Source organism: Oncorhynchus mykiss, chromosome 29, assembly GCF_057628025.1.
Source record: "Oncorhynchus mykiss isolate SJ-2025 chromosome 29, ASM5762802v1, whole genome shotgun sequence".
Lineage (NCBI taxonomy): Eukaryota > Metazoa > Chordata > Actinopteri > Salmoniformes > Salmonidae > Oncorhynchus > Oncorhynchus mykiss.
Genome location: NC_143050.1, coordinates 40627501 through 40647203, shown reverse-complemented (window position 1 = coordinate 40647203; position 19703 = coordinate 40627501).

Sequence of the window (19703 nt, the reverse complement as noted above, 5' to 3'; positions counted from 1 at the left end):
GTCCTTCTATTCCCCAGTCTGCATTCCATTGACCCCTTCACCGCATCTTCCCGATCTCTTTCCAGGAGTTCAAACAATTTTTTGTGTCTCTGAAAATCCTACACGAGGAATCATAAAGAGGTTGTTTTTATTTGTGAACTTGTTCTGATAGACTTTCGTCAAACTTTTCCGTGTTTGTTGTCAAGGAAGTGAGTTTGTGTTTATACAGGATGTCCCATCCCCCACATACGGTCAACCAATCATGTCAATATGGACCAATGTGGAGTCCTGTGAAATGAGTTTGACACCCCAGGACTGAGTTTTGGAAACCCTACCCTAGAGAACCCGTATAGAACATTGAACAAGACAACGCCTATGTCAATCACTCAATTTTGACAAAAAATCAAATATAATCTTATAGTCCCAAACTCTTGATGAGGATGAGAGAAAATGATGCAGTGTTACAGCACCTGTCTTGCTATTCTACACATTTTGCCATGAGGCTGGGAGAACATGTTGGAGTTTTAAAACTAATTTCCTATATATGTACCATTGGAAATTATTTTCCAATCGTTTCGTTCTGAACAGAACCATATTTGTTTGTCGCACTCCGCTGTTTGTATTCTTAACTAGCATTGAAAAAGATGTATCCTCTGTTCTCGAATTAAAATCTCTCTCCCGAATTACAGTAGACTATGCATATTTTGGAGGGAGGGGGAGGCGCAGGTAGCCCACACACACAAACTGCCAAAGATTTCCAGCTGGCAGGCAGGCAGACAGACACTGGAATACGTTTCTGAGTGACAGTGAGGGCTTTGCATAAGTGCTTTGTTGCGGTTTCTTGTGGGACTGAAAAAAATGCACGGAAAGTAAAAGAACGTGTCCGCCCAACCCCCGTGGCAATTTTGCTTATGGTGTGTCGTTTTGCCAAACCCTATGCTGATCGTATTTGTACTGAAACATCTGCGGGGGGAAACTATTCTGGTGAGCTCGAGCTGATCAAAACGTTAAGCTTTTATATCTCACTTTGGGTGACAAAGAAGTAATTATGAAAGAAAATCGTTTCTGGAGAAGCAATAAGTGACTTATTCCAACCCCAACCTTTGCCTATTGTTAATTAGGCTAAGTGAATGTAATATAAGGTTTGGAACGGGCCTAGGGGGGTCCCTCTGTGTGCAGTTGTATGGTAGGACTTATTCAGGCTTTGGGAACGTGGCATCTTGTGCGTAAATCACTCAAGCTTTTTCATGTTTGCCAACTGTTTGCTGCAGTATATTTAGACAGTGGCAGGTAGAGTTTTGGGCGAGTAATTGAAAGGTTGCTACATTTCAATTTCACGTTAACGTATATGTCATTTGACTGGGTAATGGTTGGCAAATTCAGGCTGCATGCAGGCGTTTCTTTCCCCTAAAAAAAAATTCAAACAGAAACTGAAATAGCTTCTTAGCAAAGAGAAATTTCTCAAAAACTAATTTTGCTAGGACTGTCTGGGAGTGTTGAGGGGAAAACGGAAATCTACCTGTTATTGGCAGAGACTTGGAACCAGTGATGCGTATTCATGGATGCCAAGAGAAGCCAGGCTTCCCCCCCAAAAAACTTACAAAGAAAAAAAAAATACTTTTTTATCTTTCTTCTCTCTGTGTTTCATATTTTTCCTTCAATTCGCAAGAGGCTGAATGTATCTCACTGGAGAAAGCGAAACAACACCCCTCTGTCTCTGGATGTGTAGCTTATCTATCTGATGCTGTCTGGTCAAAAAGAGTATGACATTGTTGCTGCCCGTAGTATTGAACGCAAGGGAAGAAAGTGAGCATTTAGCCTCCCTTGATAAATAAAGTATAAATCAATCAGCATTGAGCTAAACTGAGTGAGCTCAACTGTGAATGGTCGTTTCACACCAAAAAAAAGTGTCAAGGGAAGCAAGTTTGGATTTGGCTTCCCACCAATCACATCATATTGAGTGCAAAATGTAATTGACAGAAAACTTGCATCTTGTTGTGTTTTGTCTTCCAGTGGCTAGCTAGCTAAAATGGTCCCTTTCCTAAATTAGCCATGGATGGAGATATGGATTTGGACTTGTTGTTTTACTTAATTCTCTGTACTGACCAATAATTATTACAACAATTCTGATCCAACCATAAATGTATGCATTGTGTGCCCCTGACCTGAGAGGATGGAAGTTCAATATGTAGCTAGATGCAGTAGGCTAATGTTAACTAGCTGGCTCATCGTTGCCCATGAAAGGAAGTTAAGCTAACGAACAAGCATTTTAGCCAGGTAGCCTATAAGAACAACTAAAAGTTTACTGTATGATGGAGTCATAGACCGTTTTGTCAATATGAAAGAGAGGAGGGTAGCACTGGCATTTCTCTACAAGTAGGATGAGTCAACATGTTTTTCTACTTGTACGCACAGACACACACACAGAGAGACAGAGAGAGAGAGAGAGAGAGAGAGAGAGAGAGAGAGAGAGAGAGAGAGATCAGAACCATGGACAGCTAAATCATATTTAGCTTACTTAAGTTGACAGGACTAAAATGTTTTTGATGACGTTGAAGTTGAAATGGTGATGGGACAGTGGAGGCAGCCCCGTTTTATTTGCGACTTGCGGTAACTCTGGTGGTTCTACATTTTGGGCCTACACGCAAAATAGTCAGATATAACTTGACCAGTCAATTATGAGGAAAAAAATGACCTTCAACAAAATCCACTCCCTCTCTCTCACACAAACACACATATTTGTTTTACTATCGTTGTGTGGACCAAACACTTGATTCCCATTTACAATCCTATTTTCCCTAACCCCTAACTGTAACACTGACCAGAAACCTCTAACCCCTAACCCTGACCAGAAACCTAACTCCTAACCCCAATTACAACCCTAATTCTAATCCTAAACATAAGCCTAAACCTAAGCTAAAATCAGATTTTTTTCCCTTGTGGGGACCAGCGAGATGTCCCCACGTCTCCGAATTTTCCTTGCTTTACTAACCTTGTGAGGACCTCTGGTTGCCACAAGGATATAATAAAACCAAAACACACACACACTGAACTTGACCATTTACAGTATAAGGATTGTATGACGAATGGATTATAGCCTAACACCATCAAGAGTAAAATTGTCATGAGAAATAATAATATAATTTTGTTTGATATAAAGTCCACATTGACACGTGATAGTGTCTTTTTTCTTGTTCTTCTTTCTTTCTTTCTTTTTACATCATATTAACAACACAAGAGCATCCATATTTTCTAAACTATGGGTCACGAACTATACATTTGAAATTCATCAACGGAGTTCATTCCAAACAGCACATTCCAAAAGCATATGGGAATGCAAGGGGAACACAACTTCTGTTCACTGTACCGAGAACGTTTTCGTTTCATATTTGACGAGATAAAACGAATATTTAATCACATTTCCAACTTTTCCAACTCAAATCAAATAGAAATCTCTAATCGAACAGAGGCGAGTGTGTTTTATTTCAAATTGATTGCCGTTATTTTGTTTATAAGCTCTAAAGTTATTGAGTACTGCAGCTATTTTTGATCAATTTCTGGCAATAGTTTTAACTACACTAATTCATGTGAATAATAGGATCGGCTATGTTATAATAAAATTACAATAATATCAGCAAAATAATTGCATAATGACCTAAAAAGTAAAAAACTAGTCCCACTTAAATCATAATTATATAAATAACTCACTAATTCCCATTTATTACAAAATATACATTTTCATATTCTAAAATCTGAATGGTGCATTATTTGATCAACGTCTCTGTGCACCCTTGCTTTGAGTTATTCAAGATGTGACAGGGATAGCTGCAGGTTATTTAGGAACTTGTGATGTCTTACTGGCCCATTAGTAACCAGCCAGCTAGGCTATACTCTGGAGTATTGGTGTCAGAAATATGGCGTCAGATTCTCCACTGAAGCCAGCACCAAAGATGTATGGGTTAGGAAAGATCGTCATGGTTTAGAAGTTAAGCTCCATCACAAGGTAGGTTGCCTTCTCTCGTCAGCCTGGAGTAACACGAACACTTTAAAGTGAAAGTTCTGTATGCTGGCTAAGTGATAGTAAATGATAGATAATTTATAGCCAAAAGCACATGCATAAATCAGACAGAGACACCCCTGATATTTGAAATATGTATTTACATATTAGCAGGTTAATAAAAAAGTAAGTTTATGCTCAATTATTAATTATTATCCTAATGTATCAAAAATTATATTATGTTATCTTCTTGGTTGTAAAACGTGTATTAATTGAGGCAATTAACGAAATATTAAACAATAGGCATACTAATATTTTAAGAACTGTGATTAAATCCATGACATTTTAGGCATGTGGGTTTTATCTCAGTATTGAAGGACACGTTTAACCTATATTCTAGGAAAGTGTGCGAGAAGACATTGATTTAAATATGACTCAAATAATCCAAACAAATCGCGTGCAGCCCTGGGTGAGTCCCGTTCACATGAGATAGTGTTAGGCTTTGTTGTCGGAAAAACAATCCAGTCCCACCTTTGAACCGACGCAAAGATGTGAGACGCACATCCTGAATGGTGCAAAGTGAACCAGAGGCATACTCGTTCAGTCTTCAGTGTCTAGGGAGAGAGAAAAAAAGGGAAATAATTTCCTTGGCTTTAGGCAAAACAGACTCGTCTTCTTTCATCAGTCAGAGGCACCTCCCACAACGAGACCACCCCTCTCCGCATGTTGTGCTCAACATAACACATAGCAATCCGTAGGAAAACAAACCATTAATTTTTAAAGAGTCTTTTCATCAACATGACTGTTAGACATTAATATTTTATTATGCAGTGGTACAGAAATACAATTTGGCCCAGTTATGGTTTTGAAACCAGAGTAGAATCATGACATGTCGTAGGCTATGAAAATTTGTGCAGCAACATATTAAGCGTAGTGCGTCTGTACATGGGGGGGATTTTGTGTCAAAGTATTAAATTACAACGTTTTCTGGACAAACCCTGAATGCACGACACGCATTGTTTCTTTCCACTCAGGCATTGTTAGGCTATTCAATAACTTCAAGCCAAACACACCAAAGCCTGCTTAACGACATAAAGGGGAGACCTGGCCAGAACTAGGCTGAAGGAAGGGAAGCGCCTGTGCATAATGCGTAATGGTGAACAGATGTGAGAGTTCAATAATTAATTTGCCGTCACCATAGTGCCCCTAATGCGGAGTGAGTTAATTGTGTATTTACCTGGGATGGGAGATGTCCTGTGAAGAGTCCATTTTGAATATATTAAATAGCCAGTTTTTTTTACTATTCGCACGTTCCTCTGAGGGCAGCAGCATCAGCCTCACGGCCTTGTATACCTGTCTCCCACATCTGAGTGCCACATGCGCGCGCGCTCCTCCTCTCACCATCACCATGCTTGTGCGCCATAGATCCATTGCCACTTCTCTACTTTCCCGGTTCAACGCAGAGAGCCAGATGGCCGCTGGTTTGGCCTCACATGGGCATCCTACAAATGTATAGCTTCTTGACCAACCACATAAATTCATTGGCAACACTACAAATGTACTTGTCTTCAAAAATAATCCCAGTTGTTTTACTTTTTATTTGCGCGATCCCCTTTTGACATCTAACACTGTACACTTCAAGGCATTTCTTCACTAAAATAGGCTACTTCTAGTAAGTTGAACTCAAAGTAAATGAAAAGTCATTATTACTTAAAATGTTTATGTGGTACTGACTCAAAGCAAAATGAGAAGTCACAACATTTTTTTGGTTAAATTATTATTTTTTAATTACTTTTTTCGAGCATGCTCTACTGCAGGTTGATTTTTTACATGGTACATTGATACAGTGATTCATTGATTCATTTTATGCTACACAAATATAAATAACATACATTTTCTAAACGTATCCACTCATTTAGATATTTTGCTCCCATTACTGAAATGGTTGTTCCAGTTTAAATGGCTTAGGTAGTCTTCACACACTTTTCCTAACCCTGGTAGTTATTACGAATGTAGGTTAATAAAAAATCCAACGGTTGGATATCCTAACTGGCAGGATTCCAATAGGAATTACACATCAAATTCCAAGCCAACATAATGAGACTTGTCGGGAGGGTTGCATAATTCTGGTAAATTTCCCAGGTTTTCCAGAAATCCTGATTGGACTTATTTCCCCAGAAAGTTACTGACATTTTGCAACCCTACTTGCAGATATGATGTGGCATGTAAACCACGAGTTTCAGGCCACTGTATTAGGTTAAAGCTAGACCTAAAAATTAGAGAACTAGGCTTTTTGAGACATGTTGTGTCATAAAGAGTTGATGTATGATAACATTCACCTAGGAACTCCTTTGGTGAAGACCAGAGGACTGAAAAATGACAATTTAACAAACATGTCTCTGTCACTAACAAATACAGTCATGGTTGGTAACTCGACAAGGAAAAGCACACTTTTTTTTATCAGAGCCGTGGCTTAGTGGGGGTGTTACTCAACATTTTCAAGCTGATACAACTCAAATGTGGACCCCTAGTGACTATCGGTTTGAGTAATGACTACAAATTAACTTTAAGTAACTGTACTTACATATATACATATATACATATATATATATTAAGTGCATTGGGTTTCCTCAAACGTTTTGAGTAATGACAGCACATTGGGGTTTACCGTATAGTTGGATATAGCCCTATGGCAAAATAAGGAGAAATGTTTCCCCATGGGACCCCAACTGGTGCTACACACACGAGTGATTTGCTAAAGTTTACAAGAAGAAAAATTCCCAAGATTTATATGGTGAAATGATCCACTCACTCCAGTCTTGAGATAACAGACGACTGACTATGTGCTGCGTAATATCTTATTATATTCAGCTGAGAAGATAAAGTATTTGTATTGGTATTTATTATGGATCCCCATTAGTAGCTGCAGCTACTCTTCCTGTGGTCCAGCTAAATTAAGCCAGTGAAATGTTTCTTTCTGTGTTTAGTCTAATTTAATGACAACATAAACGTATCTTGACACCCGTAGTGAATAGTCATTAGGCGCGCGTTAGTTGGTGACATTAGAAATGCAACTTTGTTTTTGTTTTGTGCACTTAAATCCATCTCGCTAACCTCAGTCGCCGTTTCCCAGAAGAGCACACACGTTTAGATAATTAATTCGAGACTAAATTCGAGACTAAATACAGATGTTTGATTACGTTTCCCCTGGTCTTACCTAAAGTGATAACTCAAACAACTGACTAATTATTTTTCCTGGGCCATGGAAATGCATTGTGAAATCGAAATGGAATTCGTTACTAACTTTTTCAAATAACCTATGGGAAAATATCATCAATATAAATACATAATTGTCATATTTTTGAAGGAACTTTTATACACTATTAACAGCCAAAGCTATTCATTAGCCTATACATTATTATTGTAGCCTATTTCTAATCCCAAATTGCAGCTCCAACCTACATAATTCCCAGTGAAACTTTACATTTTACATTTTCATCATCATTTCGTTTTTTTAAATTTATTATTTATTTAACATGAATTCCTTCAATTTAGGAAGACTTCAAAGAAAGTCGTGAGAAGCACAGGGATTATGGTAACCGTCACGGACACAATAACGCAACAAATTGAGGAGTGCTCAGAGTAGGCTAATATCCTCCAACAGCTTTCACCGGTGTTCTGAGAAGTAGCTCAATAACCTTCATTAGAACGATTTAAGCTGTGGCACTAACGGAGATGTTTCTGCTTTGCACGAGAAAAGAAAACAGAGAAATTCAGTGAATCTATCCCACTGGACAGGGGTCGCGACTGGAGCACGTGCATAAATATTAAGAGTATTATTTTCAGATTTCGCTGTCTCTGAAGAATGCTGTAAAGTGGAGGGGTGGTCTCGGCGGCTCATCTTTCTGTTGACAAGTTTTTCCACTGTCTGTTTTGGGTCGCCAAGCTTCGTTTGGATTGAATAGAAAGCCTGGGTGTGATAGAGTGTGTTTATAGTTCAGTAAAGAACAATAAGAAGGCCGAACTGATCTTTTTCTTAAAGGGGCAATCTGTAGTTTAACAATAACAAAGTGGGTACCCCGCCAGCTATTTTGGCAAACAGCTGAGGGAAGAGGCTGGAGAAATGTAACCAGTCTCAAATTCATAGACCAAGCTATGGATGCAAGGACTGACCATCCATGAGATCAAAATCATAATTTTAACCATGTTTTGACGTTACACAGTGTTTGTTTACATGTTCATTCTTTAAAAACAATGGAGTGAAACAAGTTTATATTTTGGGTTGTGATGGGGTACAGCAGTAGAACTAAACTCATGAGGCATTTATAAATGCACTGAGTGTACAACACATCAGGAACACCTTCCTAATATTGAGTTGCACTTAATATGTTTTTTTTTTTACTATACCATATTCAAAAGATTAGCTAACTTAGCTGGCAAAGCTGGTTCTGAAGCTGAATTTGTCATTAGCATAATAGGGAAAACTTCGCCACAGAGGAAGCCAGTATCTTTGACTTCGCCATCTATTGTTATTTCCAAAGCTTTGGCATCTTCTATAAGAGACATGCGTTTTTCTACTCTGTAATGGACACGATGCAAGCTTTGGCAGGTAGGCTGCTTGCGGTCTTCTGCTAAATTACAGCAAAGCCAAGTCAGCTCGGGCTCATGGTTCTCACAGAGGAAGTGAAATTATAGCTGCAATGACTTTACTTATGATGCACGTCGCAAACGATATGTAGCAATCCCCTCCCCGAGTGCTTTGAGCACGAAACACCAATATACAGTGGTGGAAAAAGTACACAATTGTCAATGACTCAACTAAAAGTGAAAGTCACCCAGTAAAATATTACCTGAGTAAATATCTAAACGTATTTGGTTTGAAAATAAAATATACGTAAGTATCAAAAGTAAAGTGAGTGTTAGTGAGTCCGCCAGATCAGTGGCAGTCGGGATGACCAGGGATGTTCTCTTGACGTGGGTGAATGTGTTTTTTTCCCCTGTCCTGCTAAGCATTCAAAACGCAGTACTTTTGGGTGTCAGAGTATGAGGTAAAAAGTTCATTATTTTTCTTTAGGAATGTAGCGAAGAAAAAGTCAAAGTTGTAAAAAAAATGTAAATAGTAAAGTACAGATACTCCCAAAAACGACTTAAGGTGTACTATAAAGTAAATGTACTTAAGTACTTTACACCACTGCCAATACAAAAGTAACAACAGCACAACAAAATTGATAAACAAGTTCCTTGAATTTTCTTTCATTGGTTCATTATAGGATAGCTGCACCAATCAAAACAGTGAAGCGTGTGGAAGCTAAAATTGACAAATTATCCAAGGGATTATGTACATTTCTTGGTAAAAAAAGTGGAGGTGGAAAACATGTTTTCACCTCCTATTTTAATTTGTTCCGTGGCTCAGTGTAGGCTATGGCGAACAGCTGTTTGGCTCAGTCATGATTCATGAAGGGGAAGAACTTTGAAGGTGTTTCTGATTAATTATTAATTAACAATGCCATGCTGGTGGGTGGTAACGTTCAAATAAATCCTGAAAATATAAGTGGCACCACAGGTTCCAAAGTGGTGTTGAAAAATTCGTAGGTGTCTTTTTTAGGGCCTGGAGTTTTCCTGATCTCATGACCTCATCAGGTAAAACTCTGGAAACTCCTATTCATAGGCTATGACAGGGTCGAAAATGCACTTTTTTTCTCACTGGCCCGATTGGGCCAGTTGGCCAAAAATATACTGGCCTGAACCAAATTTCTACTGGCCCCAACAGTTTGGGGTCATGGGGGTCATGCAGGGCCTATAGGTTGGAATGCTTTCTCTCTATCTACAGCCATTAATAGGCTGCATTTTGTTATTTTGTTATATGTATTAAAAAGCTGTGTAACATCATTTAGCAATGTAAGTCATTAGTCTATTCTTTAGGATTGATTGTATTAATTGCATTCTTTTTTGTTTCCAAAGTATGCCATTTTGAGAAGATTGTTTGTAGACTCAAAATAGGATGCTGTCTCTAAGATAATTGCGTTCCAAAAGAGATATCAACCTGGCTACAGCAGGCTAGCTAACACAAAGTGTATTTTTGTAGCTTTCTTTTTGCAGACTATCAACAGTAGCCAGTATATTGCTAGTATGTTTACTATTCAAGGATTACTTTTGTAAATCACTTTCCCTAAAACAATAATCTCAGGGAGTATATTGACGGGCGCTTCTTTTTTCTCAGGTCAGCTCACATGTGCTATGTGAACTTAGCTATCAACTTCTGAAGGCCTACTGCTCAAGTGCTCGAGATATTGTGACTTGCAGAAGCCTAGTGTTGCTTGAATGAATGGCCCATCATACAACAACAAAGCCGAAATGTGCACAACTATGGGGCAACACAGAAGGGGTTGGCTTAGATTGTTGACAACATTTAAAATAAGACTAGCTGAAACAAGTCACTTTCTATTCTCCACGTGGCGGTTTCTTGTCAGTGTTGGTAGCTATCTAGTCATCCAGAATCACAACAACTCACAGACTTCTGCCCCACTGAAGTGTGAGCATCATTTTCGTGACATTATCAGCTAACCCATCTATTGCTCAAATACAAATAGCAAAAGTTTTCTGCATGCAGTCTTCAATTGTTTTCATGGTAGACTGTGACAGAGCAGGTAAATGTTGAACTGGATAGCAAAAATGCGCTGAGGAGTTACTGGCCCGGTCGGGGCTGCTGTTTTGAAAGAGAGATGTAGTGAGGCAATTGCTGTCTCACCACACGTTTTCCACCTGCTCTGCGTCCTATCATAAAGGAAGTCAAACTTCCCACTAAAACAACAACTTATTGACTTCAATTGTTGTGCAACATTATGGGTAAGCTCTGGACATCATCTTTCAGTTTAAAAAAAGTGCATTTCCAGCCTTGTGGGCCTTTAATTTGGTCGCTTATTGAGACACTTGGCCTTTGTATGCAGCGTGCACAGTTGTGTCGCCATGTCTGTGAGTCTATCCTGTTATGTTAACCCTGTGGTGGGTCTGAAATCACAGTTAGGAACAGTGGTTCTCCACAGCTCAACAGGCAGAGTCACAGTGCCACTATCCAACTTCAATAAGTGTCCAGAAAAGTGAGATAAAAGTCCTTTGCTAGATAGTCTGACACACAATCAGGCCTGTGTGCTCTTTATGTACAGCTGTGTTTGTGTCCCTCTCACCTATTCCCTTGTAGCGTCCTGTAGCATCAAGCTTCAGTGCTTCCCCTAAAAAACGTAATCAATATTTTGGTTGACCTTTGACATGACCCGACATTTAAACAATGGGATTCTGGGTACACTAAATGGACCTGAGTTGCCATGGAGGCCTGACTAATGAGAGCACGTCATCTTTAGTTTACAGATCAGTCCGGCGAGCAGCGGAGTGTAAAAAACTGCCCGCCCTTCCGTGAGTTGCCTCACGCAAACTTTCAAAGAGAGGGGAGTCCTCAGAATCCGTCAGTACAGCCAGGGCCTTCCGATGACATTCACCTCCACAACATCACACACCCCTTCTCCCCACAGCTCCACTACTTTTCATCTTAATCTCCTCCTCCTCCTGTTTCTCCTCTCCTCTCCCCTCCCTTAATCTCTTCCTCTCCTTTCAAACCCTCCTTCTTTACCACTATAGTTCCCTATCTCTAACCATTGCGCTACATGGTGTTCGAGACTGATCTTCAGGAAGTTTAAAGTCTTACTTCCATTCTCTCTCTCCCTGCCTCCCAGATGTGTGTAACCTGCCTGAGGAGACCTTACAACCAAGACACAAACAAATATATATGGCGTGTATGTGCCTGCATGTGTGCGTGTGTGTGTGTGTGTGTGTGTGTGTGTGTGTGTGTGTGTGTGTGTGTGTGTGTGTGTGTGTGTGTGTGTGTGTGTGTGTGTGTGTGTGTGTGTGTGTGTCTGTGTGTGTGTGTGTGTGTGTGTGTGTGTCTGTGTGTGTGTGTGTGTGTGTGTGTGTGTGTGTGCGTGCGTGCACGCATGTGTGTGTGTGTGCGCGTGCATGTGTCTGAATGTGCGTGATGTATATATCTGTGTTGAGTTAGTCTGTTTTTGTGTGTTCAGCTGTGTTATTGATGTGCTGTTCCCTGGACTCTGTCAGTGTTGCTTTTTCATTCTCCCAGCTGGAGAAACAAGTGACTGTTACTCACTTCCTGCTAACAGACATGATTGACAGCTCAGCTTGACCAATGGCCTAGAGGAAGGGAGGAGGGAAATCCTCAGTCAAAACTGTTTCCTTCTGTATTGTTGGTTGAGGATATGTCAACACTTTCAATGTACAGTATTTGTTCAATCTATCAGTATGTATGTACACTGAACAAAAACATAAACACAATATGTAAAGTGTTTCATGAGCTTAAATAAATAATCCCATACATTTTCCATATGCACAAAAAGCTTATTTCTCTCAAGTTTTGTGCACAAATTTGTTTACATCCCCGTTAGGGAGCATTTATCCTTTGCCAAGATAATCCATCCAACCTGACAGGTGTGGCATATCAAGAAGCTGATTAAACAGCATGATCATTACATGTGTGCACCTTGTGCTGTGGAGAATAAAACACCACTTTAAAATGTGCAGTTTTGTCACACAACACAATGCCACATACAGTGCCTTGCGAAAGTATTCGGCCCCCTTGAACTTTGCGACCTTTTGCCACATTTCAGGCTTCAAACATAAAGATATAAAACTGTATTTTTTTGTGAAGAATCAACAACAAGTGGGACACAATCATGAAGTGGAACGACATTTATTGGATATTTCAAACTTTTTTAACAAATCAAAAACTGAAAAATTGGGCGTGCAAAATTATTCAGCCCCCTTAAGTTAATACTTTGTAGCGCCACCTTTTGCTGCGATTACAGCTGTAAGTCTCTTGGGGTATGTCTCTATCAGTTTTGCACATCGAGAGACTGACATTTTTTCCCATTCCTCCTTGCAAAACAGCTCGAGCTCAGTGAGGTTGGATGGAGAGCATTTGTGAACAGCAGTTTTCAGTTCTTTCCACAGATTCTCGATTGGATTAAGGTCTGGACTTTGACTTGGCCATTCTAACACCTGGATATGTTTATTTTTGAACCATTCCATTGTAGATTTTGCTTTATGTTTTGGATCATTGTCTTGTTGGAAGACAAATCTCCGTCTCAGTCTCAGGTCTTTTGTAGACTCCATCAGGTTTTCTTCCAGAATGGTCCTGTATTTGGCTCCATCCATCTTCCCATCAATTTTAACCATCTTCCCTGTCCCTGCTGAAGAAAAGCAGGCCCAAACCATGATGCTGCCACCACCATGTTTGACAGTGGGGATGGTGTGTTCAGAGTGTTGCTTTTACGCCAAACATAACGTTTTGCATTGTTGCCAAAAAGTTCAATTTTGGTTTCATCTGACCAGAGCACCTTCTTCCACATGTTTGGTGTGTCTCCCAGGTGGCTTGTGGCAAACTTTAAACAACACTTTTTATGGATATCTTTAAGAAATGGCTTTCTTCTTGCCACTCTTCCATAAAGGCCAGATTTGTGCAATGTACGACTGATTGTTGTCCTATGGACAGAGTCTCCCACCTCAGCTGTAGATCTCTGCAGTTCCTCCAGAGTGATCATGGGCCTCTTGGCTGCATCTCTGATCAGTCTTCTCCTTGTATGAGCTGAAAGTTTAGAGGGACGGCCAGGTCTTGGTAGATTTGCAGTGGTCTGATACTCCTTCCATTTCAATATTATCGCTTGCACAGTGCTCCTTGGGATGTTTAAAGCTTGGGAAATCTTTTTGTATCCAAATCCGACTTTAAACTTCTTCACAACAGTATCTCGAACCTGCCTGGTGTGTTCCTTGTTCTTCATGAAGCTCTCTGCGCTTTTAACGGACCTCTGAGACTATCACAGTGCAGGTGCATTTATACGGAGACTTGATTACACACAGGTGGATTGTATTTATCATCATTAGTCATTTAGGTCAACATTGGATCATTCAGAGATCCTCACTGAACTTCTGGAGAGAGTTTGCTGCACTGAAAGTAAAGGGGCTGAATAATTTTGCACGCCCAATATTTCAGTTTTTGATTTGTTAAAAAAGTTTGAAATATCCAATAAATGTCGTTCCACTTCATGATTGTGTCCCACTTGTTGTTGATTCTTCACAAAAAAATACAGTTTTATATCTTTATGTTTGAAGCCTGAAATGTGGCAAAAGGTCGCAAAGTTCAAGGGGGCCGAATACTTTCGCAAGGCACTGTATATCTAGAGTTTTGAGGGTCAGTGCATTTGACATACTGACTGCAGGAATGTCCACCAGAGCTGTTGCCAGACAATTACATGTTATTGTCCTTACCATAAGCCGCTTCCAACGTCGTTTTTGAGAATTTGGCAGTATGTCCAACCACCCTCACAACCGCAGACCACATGTAGACACACCAGCCCAGGACCTCCTCATCCGGCTTCTTCTTTTCTTCTTTTTTTTCCAACCCCTTTTTTCTCCCCAATTGGTAGTAGTTACAGTCTGGTCTCATCGCTGCAACTTCCGTACAGACACGGGAGAGGCAAAGGTCGAGAGCCATGCGTCCTCCGAAACACAACCCAACCAAGCCGCACTGCTTCTTGACACAATGCACACCCAACCCAACTTGACCTGACTGCAGCATAGTGTTGTAACCCACTTCAGTGTGCAAATGCTCCCCTTTCGATGGCCACTGGCACACTGGAGAAGTGTGCTGTTCACGGATGAATCCTGGGCAGATGGCAGACAGCGTGTATGGCGTTGTGTGAGCAAGTGGTTTGCTGATGTCAAAGTTGTGAACAGAGTGCCCCATGGTGGTGGTGGGATTATGGTATGGGCAGGCAATTTGAAGGAACAGAGATACCGTAACGAGATCCTGAGGCCCATTGTTGTGCCATTCATCTGCTGCCATCACTGTCAGGACCCGGTTACGAACCCGGGTCTCCTACTGAGCCACGAATAGTCGGCAGAACCCAGAAGATGAGGCAGACACAGCAGTACTTGAGACGGTGTATTTAATGAAGTAAAAAGAGAAGTCCTTCAGGAAAACATGTAACTCCACAACCTCAAAAGGAATTTCACAAGAACAAAGGTAATCCTCCAAGACAAAAAAGGTAAATCCACAAGGTGGTAGGTATAGCATAAAAAGCCTCAAAAGATACTCAAAAATAAATAAACAAGAACAAAAACAGAATTCCACAAGAGAGTCCACCGGGATCAACAAGAGTTCACAGAATACTAGGGCTGGGTGCTAACATACAAACACAGAGCAAAGAACTGAGGAAAACTAAGGGTTTAAATACAATCAGGGGAAACGAGGCACAGGTACAAATAATAATGGGGATCAAGGGAAAACAAAAGGACAAGGGGAGAAAAAACAACAGGTTTTAATAAGGAAATGTGAAACGTGGGATTAATCTTAAGGGATCTGGGTAAGTGTAGGCGATAAGAAACTGGGTTAACTCTCCTGGCAACCTTAAAGGGACCGATGTATTTTTGGGACAGCTTGCGAGACTCCACCCATAGTGGTAAGTCTCTTGTGGAGAGCCAGACTCTCTGGCCGGGGCGCAGGGTAGGCCCGGGACGGCGACGTCTGTTGGCTTGTTGTTGGTACCTCTGTGAGGAACGCATAAGATTAAGACGGGTCTTCTTCCACATAAGCCGACAGCGTCTGACGAACTTCAAGGCTGAAGGCACTCTGACTTCTGCCTCCTGGTCCGGGAACAATGGAGGGGCATAGCCAAACTGACACTCGTGCGGGGACATACCAGTGGAGGAGGAGCGCAAGGTGTTGTGCGCGTATTCGGCCCAAACAATGAAGGATGACCATGTGGACGGGTTGTTACGAGTCATACATCAGAGGGTGGTTTCCAGCTCTTGATTCATCCTCTCAGTTTGACCGTTGGACTCCGGATGGTACCCTGAAGATAGACTGGCAGAAGCCCCCATGAGTTGGCAGAAGGCCTTCCAAAACCTTGAGGCGAACTGGGGACCTCTGTCAGAAACCATATCTTGAGGAATGCCGAAGACTCGGAACACATGATTAATTACCAACTCAGCAGTTTCCTTGGCAGAAGGTAACTTAGTCAGAGGGACGAACCTGGCCGCCTTAGAAAACCTGTCGATTATGACTAGGATAGTAGTATTGCCATGGGATGGAGGAAGGCCAGTAATAAAGTCCAACGAGATATGGGACCAGGGTCTGTGGGGAACAGGTAAAGGGTGAAGGAGTCCTTGAGGGCGGAGGTGAGAAGATTTGCCCTGGCAGCACACGGGGCAAGCATTGACGAAAGTGGCAACGTCTTCTCTTATGGAGGTAGGCCACCAGAACTTACGCTGGATGAACTCCAAGGTGCGACCTACGCCCGGGTGACAGGTGAGGCGAGAGTAGTGCCCCCACAGAAGGACCTGAGTCCTCACTGCCTTGGGGACAAACAACCGATTGGCAGGACCTCCTTTCGGGTCCGGTTCGATAGCTTGAGCTCGTCTCACGGTATCCTCAACTTGCCACGAGATCGGAGCCACGATCTTAGCAGCAGGAAGGACAGGCATGTCCGTGTCATCTCGAATGCCAGGAGCGTAGACTCGGGACAGGGCATCCGGTTTGAGATTCTTCGACCCGGGCCGATAGGTGAGGATAAACTGGAATCGATTGAAGAAAAGAGACCATCTAGCTTGTCTAGAGTTCAACCGCTTCGCCTGCTGGATATACTCCAGATTTTTGTGGTCCGTAAGCACTTGAAATGGGTGAGAAGCCCCCTCGAGCCAGTGTCACCATTCCTTCAATGCCATCTTAACCGCTAGGAGTTCACGATCCCCCACATCGTAGTTCCTCTCAGCCGGGGTAAGCCGGTGTGAGAAGAAAGCAACTGCTTCCTGGAGCAGCTCGAAGGCTGTGGCTGTGGCCACAAGGGGTAGCGGGTAACGGTTACGGACGGTTATGGCATTGAGTCCCCGGTAGTCGATACAAGGACGTAATCCACCGTCTTTCTTGGCCACAAAGAAAAACCCTGCTCCCGCCGGGGAGGTGGATGGACGCATGAGGCCTGCTTCCAGAGCGTCCTTGATGTAGGTATCCATAGCAGCTCGTTCGGGTGGAGATAGGGAAAAGATCCGACCCCTGGGGGGGCAAGTGCCCGGAAACAGTTCGATGGGGCAATCATAAGGTCTATGGGGTGGTAGCATGGTGGCCCTCTGTTTGCTAAATACCAGTTTGAGGTCATGGTAACACACGGGAACTCGGGTCAGGTCGATGGATTCTAAACTCGGGAGTAGAACTCCTGGAATTCGAGAAAATACAAGTAGCTTGGCACGTAGGACCCCACTGCTTGATAGTGCCCACAGACCAGTCGATGTGAGGGTTATGGCTGTGAAGCCAGGGGTATCCAAGGACGAGAGGGAACTCGGAACAGGAGATCAAATGAAAGTTCATCAATTCCTGGTGTTGTGAAACTGAAAGTCGCAAGGAGGTAGTGACATGAGTGACAAGTCCAGATCCCAAAGGGCTTCCATCCAATGTAGTAACCCTCATGGGGTCACTTAGAGGTTCAGAGGGAACGCCATTCTCCTTCGCCCAGACACCATCCATGAAGTTACCTGCGGCTCCAGAGTCTACCAAGGCTTGAAGGTGAAGCTTGTGGTTGTCCCAGGAAAGGGTGACTGGAATGAGCAGACGGGAGTTGGACGGATGGGAGGAGGTTATGTTTCCCGTTACAGTTCCCCCCGGTCTGTACGGGACAGAGCGTTTCCCTGGAGCCCGGGACACGTGGAACGGAAATGGCCCGGTTTGCCGCAATATAGACAGCGTCGCTCCCTCATCCGGCGGTCTCTCTCAGCCTGGGAGATACGTCCAATCTGCATGGGTTCCGGTGGAGCCAGCGAGGATAAAGGTGGGGACTCGGAGCTGGGACTGATAGGGGCTAGAGGTCTACGGTTGAGTTCTCTCTCTCTCAGACGCTGGTCAATGCGTGAGGCCAACTTGATCAGGGACTCGAGATTGTCCGGTGGTTCCCGAGTGGCCAGTTCATCTTGGATAGTGTCGGAAAGGCCTTTCAGAAAGCACACCGTGAGCGCCTCGTTGTTCCAGCCACTCGCTGCTGCTACCGTGCGGAACTGGATGGCATAGTCCGTCACGCTGCGCCGACCTTGGTGGAGAGTCAGGAGCTGTTTGGCTGAGTCAGGACCACTGCTTGGGCCTTGAAACAATTGTTTGAATTCCTCAACAAAGGCAGAGTAGCTGGCACAGCAGGAGTTATGGGCATCCCACACAGCAGTAGCCCAGGCCAGGGCTTTTTCCGACAGCAGGGTGATGATATATGCGATCTTAGACCGGTCGGTGGGGAACGACGAGGGTTGCAGCTCGAAGGAGAGAGAACATTGGGTGAGAAACCCTTTACAAGCACTTGGATCACCTGAGAACCGTTGGGGAGGTGGAAGACGAGGTTCAGCCAGGGGGTTAACTGCCATGGGTACGTGAATCTGAGGTACTGGGACGGGAACTGTTGCCGGGGTAAGTCGATCAGATATCTGCTTTATGGAAGTCAGCATCTCCGACAGAAGATGAGAATGTCTAGCCATTAAGGCCTCTTGCTGAACCAGGGCGGCTTCGTGGCGTTGGACAGTCTCCTGGTGGTGGGACAGCATGGCAACAAGGTCCTGGGAACTGGCTGCCTCTGGGTTCATTCTTTGGCTCTGTGTTTCTGTCAGGACCCGGTTACGAACCCGGGTCTCCGGAGTGAGAAACAGTCACTTAACCTACTGAGCCACGAATAGTCGGCAGAACCCAGAAGATGAGGCAGACACAGCAGTACTTGAGACGGTGTATTTAATGAAGTAAAAAGAGAAGTCCTTCAAGGTAAATCCACAAGGTGGTAGGTATAGCATAAAAAGCCTCAAAAGATACTCAAAAATAAATAAACAAGAACAAAAACAGAATTCCACAAGAGAGTCCACCGGGATCAACAAGAGTTCACAGAATACTAGGGCTGGGTGCTAACATACAAACACAGAGCAAAGAACTGAGGAAAACTAAGGGTTTAAATACAATCAGGGGAAACGAGGCACAGGTACAAATAATAATGGGGATCAAGGGAAAACAAAAGGTCAAAAAGCACAATGGGGGCATCTAGTGACCAAAAACCGGAACAACCCTGGCCAAATCCTGACAATCACCTCATGTTTTAGCATAATAATAATGCAAGGATCTGTACACAATTCCTGGAAGATGAACATTTCGCAGTTTTTCCATGGCCGGCATACTTTCCAGACATGTCACCCATTGACCATGTTTGGGATGCTCTGGATCGACGTGTACGACTACAGGATCCAGTTTCCGCCAATATCCAGCAACCTCGCACAGCTATTGAAGAGAAGTGGGACAGGCCACAATTCCAAAATCCACAATCAACTATATGTGAAGGTGTCGCGTTGCATGAGGCAAATGGTGGTCACACCCGATACTGACTGGTTTTCTGATCCATGCGCCTACCTTTTTTTTTAAAGGCATCTGTTTCCAACAGACGCGTATCTTTGTTCCCAGTCATAAAGAATTACGAATGCCATGATGATATGGATGAGACTGCCGAATCGAGGCAAAGATAAGAATCTCTGGATTACATTTTTTTTTTTAAATCTCTGGATTAACTATCTAACTATCTACATTTCTTTAAATTGACAATTCTGTGAATTGTCTTGTGGATGTTTTAAAATTTCTGTTAGCAAAGGTGTCAGCTAG